This window comes from Triticum aestivum, chromosome 3A (assembly GCF_018294505.1).
Source record: "Triticum aestivum cultivar Chinese Spring chromosome 3A, IWGSC CS RefSeq v2.1, whole genome shotgun sequence".
Lineage (NCBI taxonomy): Eukaryota > Viridiplantae > Streptophyta > Magnoliopsida > Poales > Poaceae > Triticum > Triticum aestivum.
Window position 1 is genome coordinate 498,590,850 of NC_057800.1, and position 7,252 is coordinate 498,598,101.

A 7,252-nucleotide genomic window follows, 5' to 3' on the forward strand; every position below is an offset into this window, starting at 1 on the left:
ATTTTAATGTAATTCTTATCAATTGTGGTATGAATATTCAGATCCGAAAGATTCAAGACAAAAGTTCATATTGACATAAAAATAATAATACTTCAAGCATACTAACTAAGCAATTATGTCTTCTCAAAATAACATGGCCAAAGAAAGTTCATCCCTACAAAATCATATAGTTTAGTCATGTTTCATTTTCGTCACACAAGAATGCTCTCATCATGCACAACCCCGATGATAAGCCAAGCAATTGTTTCATACTTTAGTAATCTCAAACCTATAAACTTTCACGCAATATATGAGCGCGAGCCATGGACATAGCACTATGGGTGGAATAAAATATAATGAGGGGGGTTATGTGGAGAAGAACAAAAAGGATAAAGTCTCACATCAACGAGGCTAATCAATGGGCTATGGAGATGCCCACCGATTGATGTTATTGCAAGGAGTAGGGATTGCCATGCAACGGATGCACTAGAGCTATAAATGTATGAAAGCTCAACAGAAGAAACTAGTGGGTGTGCATCCAACTTGCTTGCTCACGAAGACCTAGGGCACTTGAGGAGGCCCATTGTTGGAATATACAAGCCAAGTTCTATAATGAAAAATTCCCACTAGTATATGAAAGTGACAAAACAAGAGACTCTCTATCATGAAGATTACGGTGCTACTTTGAAGCACAAGTGTGGCAAAGGATAGTAACATTGTCCCTTCTCTCTTTTTCTCTCATTTTTTCCTTTTTGGGCCTTTTCCTTTTTTATAGGGCATTTTTGTCTTTTTTTATTTATTCCTCACTTGGGAGAATGCTCTAGAAAATTATGATCATCACACTTCTATTTATTTACAACTCAATGATTACAACTCGATACTATAACAAAAGATGACTCTATATGGATGCCTCCGGCGGTGTACCGGGATATGCAATGGACCAAGAGTGACATGTATGAAAGAATTATGAATGGTGGCTTTGCCACAAATACTATGTCAACTACATGATCATGCTAAGCAATATGACAATAATGAATGTGTCATGACGAACGGAATGATGGAAAGTTGCATGGCAATATATCTCGGAATGGCGATGGAAATGCCATAATAGGTAGGTATGGTGGCTGTTTCGAGGAATATATAAGGAGGTTTATGTGTGAAAGAGCATATCATATCACGGGGTTTGGATGCACCGGCGAAGTTTGCGCCATCTCTCAATGTGAGAAAGGGCAATGCACGGTACCGAAGAGGCTAGCAAGGATGGAAGGGTGAGAGTGCGTATAATCCATGGACTCAATATTAGTCATAAAGAACTCACATACTTATTGCAAAAATCTACAAGTCATTCAAGACCTCAGTACTACGCACGTGCTCCTGGGGGATAGATTGGTAGGAAAAGACCATCGCTCGTCCTCGACCGCCACTCATAAGGAAGACAATCAAATAACACCTCATGTTTCAAATTTGTTGCATAACGTTTACCATACGTGCATGCTACTGGACTTGCAAACTTCAACACAAGTATTTCTCAATTTCACAACTACTCAACTAGCACGACTTTGATATTATTACCTCCATATCTCAAAACAATCATCAAGCATCAAACTTCTCTTAGTATTCATTACACTCTTAAGAAAATTTTACTAACTTTGAATACCTAGCATATTAGGATTTTAAGCAAATTACCATGCTATTAAGACTCTCAAAATAATCTAAGTGAAGCATGAGAGATCAATAGTTTCTATAAAACAAATCCACCACCGTGCTCTAAAAGATATAAGTGAAGTACTAGAGCAAAACTATATAACTCAAAAGATATAAGAGAATCACATAGAGTATTCTAATAAATTTCAAATCATGTATGGCTCTCTCAAAAGGTGTGTACATCAAGGATGATTGTTGGTTTTCGCTGAAGAGGAAGGGATGATGCAGCAAAGTAGCGTAAGTATTTCCCTCAGTTTTTGAGAACCAAGGTATCAATCCAGTAGGAGGCTACGTGCGAGTCCCTTGTACCTGCACAAAACAAATAAATCCTCGCAACCAACGCAAATAGGGGTTGTCAATCCCTATAAGGCCACTTACGAGAGTGAGATATGATAGATATGATAAGATAATATTTTTGGTATTTTTGTGATAAAGATGCAAAGTAAAATAAAGGCAAAGTAAATAGCAAAGGAAATAACTAAGTAGTAGGAGATTAATATGATGAAGATAGACCCGGGGGCCATAGGTTTCACTAGTGGCTTCTCTCGAGAGCATAATTATTCTACGGTGGGTGAACAAATTACTGTTGAGCAATTGACAGAGTTGAGCATAGTTATGAGAATATCTAGGTATGATCATGTATATAGGCATCACGTCCGAGACAAGTAGACCGACTCCTGCCTGTATCTACTATTATTATTCCACTCATCGGCCACTATCCAGCATGCATCTAGAGTATTATGTTAAAAACAGAGTAACGCCTTAAGCAAGATGACATGATTAGAGGGATAGACTCATGCAATATCAAGAAAACCCCATCTTGTTATCCTCAATGGCAACAATACATTACATGCCTTGCTGCCCCTACTGTCACTAGGAAAGGACACCGCAAGATTGAACCCAAAGCTAAGCACTTCTCCCATTCCAAGAAATATCAATCTAGTAGGCCAAACCAAACTAATAATTTGAAGAGACTTGCAAATATAACCAATCATACATAAAAGAATTGAGAGAAGATTCAAATATTGTTCATAGATAGACTTGGTCATAAACCCACAATTCATCGGTCTCAACAAACACACCGCAAAAAGAAGATTACATCGAATAGTTCTCCACAAGAGAGGGGGAGAACATTGTATTGAGATCCAAAAAGAGAGAAGAAGCCATCTAGATAATAACTATGGACCCGTAGGTCTAAGGTAAACTACTCACACTTCATCGGAGGGGCTATGGTGTTGATGTAGAAGCCCTCCATGATTGATGCCCCCTCCGGCGGAGCTCCGGAATAGGCCCAAGATGGGATCTCGTGGATACAGAAAGTTGCGGCAGTGGAATTAGGATTTTGGCTCCATATCTGATCATTTGGGGGTACGTAGGTATATATAGGAGGAAGGAGTATGTCGGTGGAGTAACAGGGGGCCCACGAGGGTGGAGGGCGCTCCTGGGGGGAGGCGCGCCCCCTACCTCGTGGCCTCCTCTTTTGTGTCTTGATGTAGGGTCCAAGTCTCCCGGGTCTTGTTCGTCGAGAAAATCACGTTCCCGAAGGTTTCATTCCGTTTGGACTCCATTTGATATTCCTTTTCTTCGAAACCCTAAAATAGGCAAAAAAAAAGCAATTCTGGGCTGGGCCTCCGGTTAATAGGTTAGTCCCAAAAATAATATAAAAGTGGAAAATAAAGCCCAATAATGTCCAAAACAGTAGATAATATAGCATGGAGCAATAAAAAATTATAGATACATTGGAGACATATCAACCATCTAAAGGTGTGGGTCATCCCAGAAGTAATGTCTTAAATCATAGAAAAACTTTTTCTTTTGCTGGTATGTGAAACTAGGTGGTATAAATTTAGCAACAATGTAATTAGCATAATCAGCATACCATGGAGCAGTATGAGAAGCATTTATGATAGCTAATTGTTCATCGGGAAAGCTATCATCAATAGGTAGTGGGTCATCAAGAACATTCTCTAACGTAGATAAGTTGTCTGCAATGGGGTTCTCAGCTCCCTTTCTATCTATAATATGCAAATCAAATTCTTTTAGTAGGAGAACCCATCTAATAAGTCTAGGTTTAGCATCATTCTTTTCCATAAGATATTTAATAGCAGCATGATTGGTGTGAACATTTACTTTAGAATTAACAATATAGGGTCTGAACTTATCACAAGCAAATACAACTGCTGAAAATTCCTTTTCAGTAGTGGCATAATTTCTCTGGGCACTATCTAGAGTTTCAGTAGCATATTGGATAACATTTAATTTCTTATCAACTCTTTGTCCTAGCACATCACTTATAGCATAATCACTAGCATCACACATAATTTCAAGGGGTAAATTCCAATTTGGTGGCTGAACAATAGGTGTAGAAATCAAGGATTTCTTAAGTATTTCAAATGCTTCTACACAATCATCATCAAAGACAAAAGGAACATCCTTTTGTAAGAGATTAGTCAGAGGCCTAGAAATGTTTTAGAAGTCTTTATTGAACCTCCTATAAAAACCGGAATGACCAAAGGAAACTTCTTATACCTTTAATGACCTTAGGACACGGCATCTTTTCAATAGCATCAACTTTAGCCTTATCAACTTCAATACCTATTTCAGAAACTTTATGCCCCAAGACAATACCTTCATTAACCATAAAGTGGCACTTCTCCCAATTCAAGACAAGATTAATTTCTTCACATCTCTGTAAAACTCGATCAAGTTTGCTTAAGCAATCATCAGAAGAAGTTCCATATACAGAGAAATCATCCATGAAAACCTCAACAATCTTTTCACAAAAATCAAAGAATATAGCAGTCATACATCTTTGAAAGGTAGTAGGTGCATTGCATAAACCAAAAGGCATACGTCTATAAGCAAAGGTACCAAAAGTGCAAGTAAAGGTGGTCTTTTCTTGATCCTCTTTTGACACAAGTATTTGAGAGAAACCAGAATAACCATCTAGAAAGCAAAAATGTGTATGTTTAGATGATCTTTCTAGAATTTCATCAATAAAAGGTAAAGGGTAATGATCCCTTTTAATAGCTTTATTTAATTTTCAAAAGTTAATTACCATTCTATAACCTGTAACAATTCTTTGGGGGGTCAATTCATCTTTATCATTAGGAACAACAGTAATGCTTCCCTTCTTAGGGACACAATGGACATGACTTACCCACTGGCTATCAGCAACAGGATAAATTATACCTGCCTCCAGAAGCCTTAGTATTTCATTTCTTACTACTTCTTTCATCTTAGGATTTAACCGTCATTGGTGATCAACAACCGGTTTAGCATCCTTCTCCAATTTTATTTTGTGCTGGCATAGAGTGGGACTAATGCCCTTGAGATCATCAAGAGTATATCCAATAGCAGCACGGTGCTTCTTCAGAGTTTTCAATAATTTCTCTTCTTCCTGCTCTGAAAGGTTAGCACTACTAATGACAGGATATATCTTCTTTTCATCAAGATAAGCATATTTAAGTGTATCAGGTAATGGTTTAAGCTCAAACACGAGATCTCCCTTGGGTGGATGAGGATCCCCTAGAATTTCAACAGGCAAGTTGTGTTTCAAAATAGGTCCCTGTTTAAAGAGTACTTCATCTATTTCCCTTCTTTCATTCATAAACATATCATTTCCATGGTCTAACAAATATTGTTCTAAAGGATCATTAGGAGGCACGGCAATAGAAGCAAGACCAATAATTCCATCTTTACTGGGCAATTCTTTATCATGGGGTTGTCTACGAAATTTAGCAAAATTAAAATCATGAGATATATCCCCTAAACCAACAGAAACAATATCCTTTTTGCAGTCTATCTTAGCATTAACAGTATTCAAAAAGGGTCTACCAAATATAATGGGACAAAAGTTATCTTGTGGGGAAGCAAGAACAAGAAAATCAGTAGGATATTTAATTTTTCCACACAAGACTTCAACATCTCTAACAATCCCAACCGCTGAGATAGTATATCTATTGGCAAGCTTAATAGTAGCATCAATATCTTCTATCTCAGCAGGTGCAATATCATGCATAATTTCTTTATATAAGGTATAAGATATTGCACTAACACTAGTACCCATATCACATAATCCATGATAACAGTGATCTCCTATTTTAACAGAAACAACAGGCATGCCAACAACAGATCTATGTTTATGTTTAGTTTGGGTTTAGCAATTCTAGCAGCTTCATCACAAAAGTAAATAACATGCCCATCAATGTTATTGACCAAGAGATCTTTAACCATAGCAATACTAGGTTCAAATTTAATTTGCTTACAGGGTTTGGGTGTTCTAATATTACTTTTGTTGGCCACAGATGAAGCTTTAGCATGATCCTTTATTCTAACAGGGAAAGGTGGTTTCTCAATATAAGCGGTAGGAACAATAGGATCAACATTATAAGTGATAGTCTTTTCTTCAACTTTAATAGGTTCAACTACCTTTACTTCAATGGGAGGATGATATTTAAGCCACTTCTCCTTAGGGAGATCAACATGAGTAGCAAATGATTCACAGAAAGAAGCTACTATCTTGAATTCAAGTCCATATTTAGTGCCAAATTCACGAAAAACTAAATTCCGTAATGGAATGGTAGGATTAAAAAAAAGGAAGTGTGGAAAAAATGACAAGAAGATATTGGAACATTAATTTGAAAGAGACCTCTCTCCGAGACAGTGCCCAGATCATTACGCCTTTCGTGCGGGTCGGAACTTACTCGACAAGGAATTTCGACCCTTTTCTATCAGATAGGAGGGGCTCTTGTACAAAATAGACTTACTAAGTAATAACCCCATAGAATCTATCTATATAAAGATAAAGAGGCAATCGTGTCAGGAAGCGGGTTTTTCTTTGGCCAAAACGTACTTCGGACTTGGAACGAGCATGCTTAGCTTTCGACTTTTCGGGAATATATTGGCGGATGAATTAGTCGCCGAGGAGAATAATAGAAACTGGATCAAAAAAAGCAGGAATAGATTTTTTGAAAAAGATTGGAAAAAAGTAAGTAGAATTATATTCAAAATAAAATAAAGGGGCTTTTCGTAAGAAAACGTGGATGAATACTTGCTGTTTTCTAGATTTTTGATCGGATTAGTTTCTTCTTTATTTGTAACAGTTCTCTACTTGGGCGGGTGGAATTTATCTATTCCCTATATATCCTTTTTTGATTTTTTCCAAATGAATAAAGCAGTTGGAATTTTGGACGTATGATCATTACCCTTCAACCGGGTTATTCTATTCCACTTCTATTCATGGAATACGATTCACTTTCAAGATGCCTTGATGGTGAAATGGTAGACACGCGAGACTCAAAATCTCGTGCTGAAGAGCGTGGAGGTTCGAGTCCTCTTCAAGGCATAATATGGAGAACACTTAGCGGGATTATTAGGACTTGGGTCTCTTTCTTGGGCGGGGCACCAAATTCATGTATCTTTACCAATTAACCAATTTCTTGACGCTGGGGTGGATCCTAACATCGGTATCCATAAAAGACTTAACACAATCAAACTTAGGTGTTATACCTGACTCCTTACCTTCGTCGAGTTCCTAATCTCCAGAGTTGCATTTAATTCTTTCCAA

At 37.5% G+C, this 7,252-nt stretch overlaps 1 non-coding gene across 1 annotated transcript; it reads left to right on the forward strand.

The window, feature by feature from the left end:
- The first annotated feature begins 6,949 nt into the window (after positions 1-6,949).
- On the forward strand, positions 6,950-7,030 carry TRNAL-CAA (transfer RNA leucine (anticodon CAA)). The gene has a single exon. It is a non-coding gene; the product is annotated as a tRNA-Leu (tRNA).
- Positions 7,031-7,252: the final 222 nt, after the last annotated feature.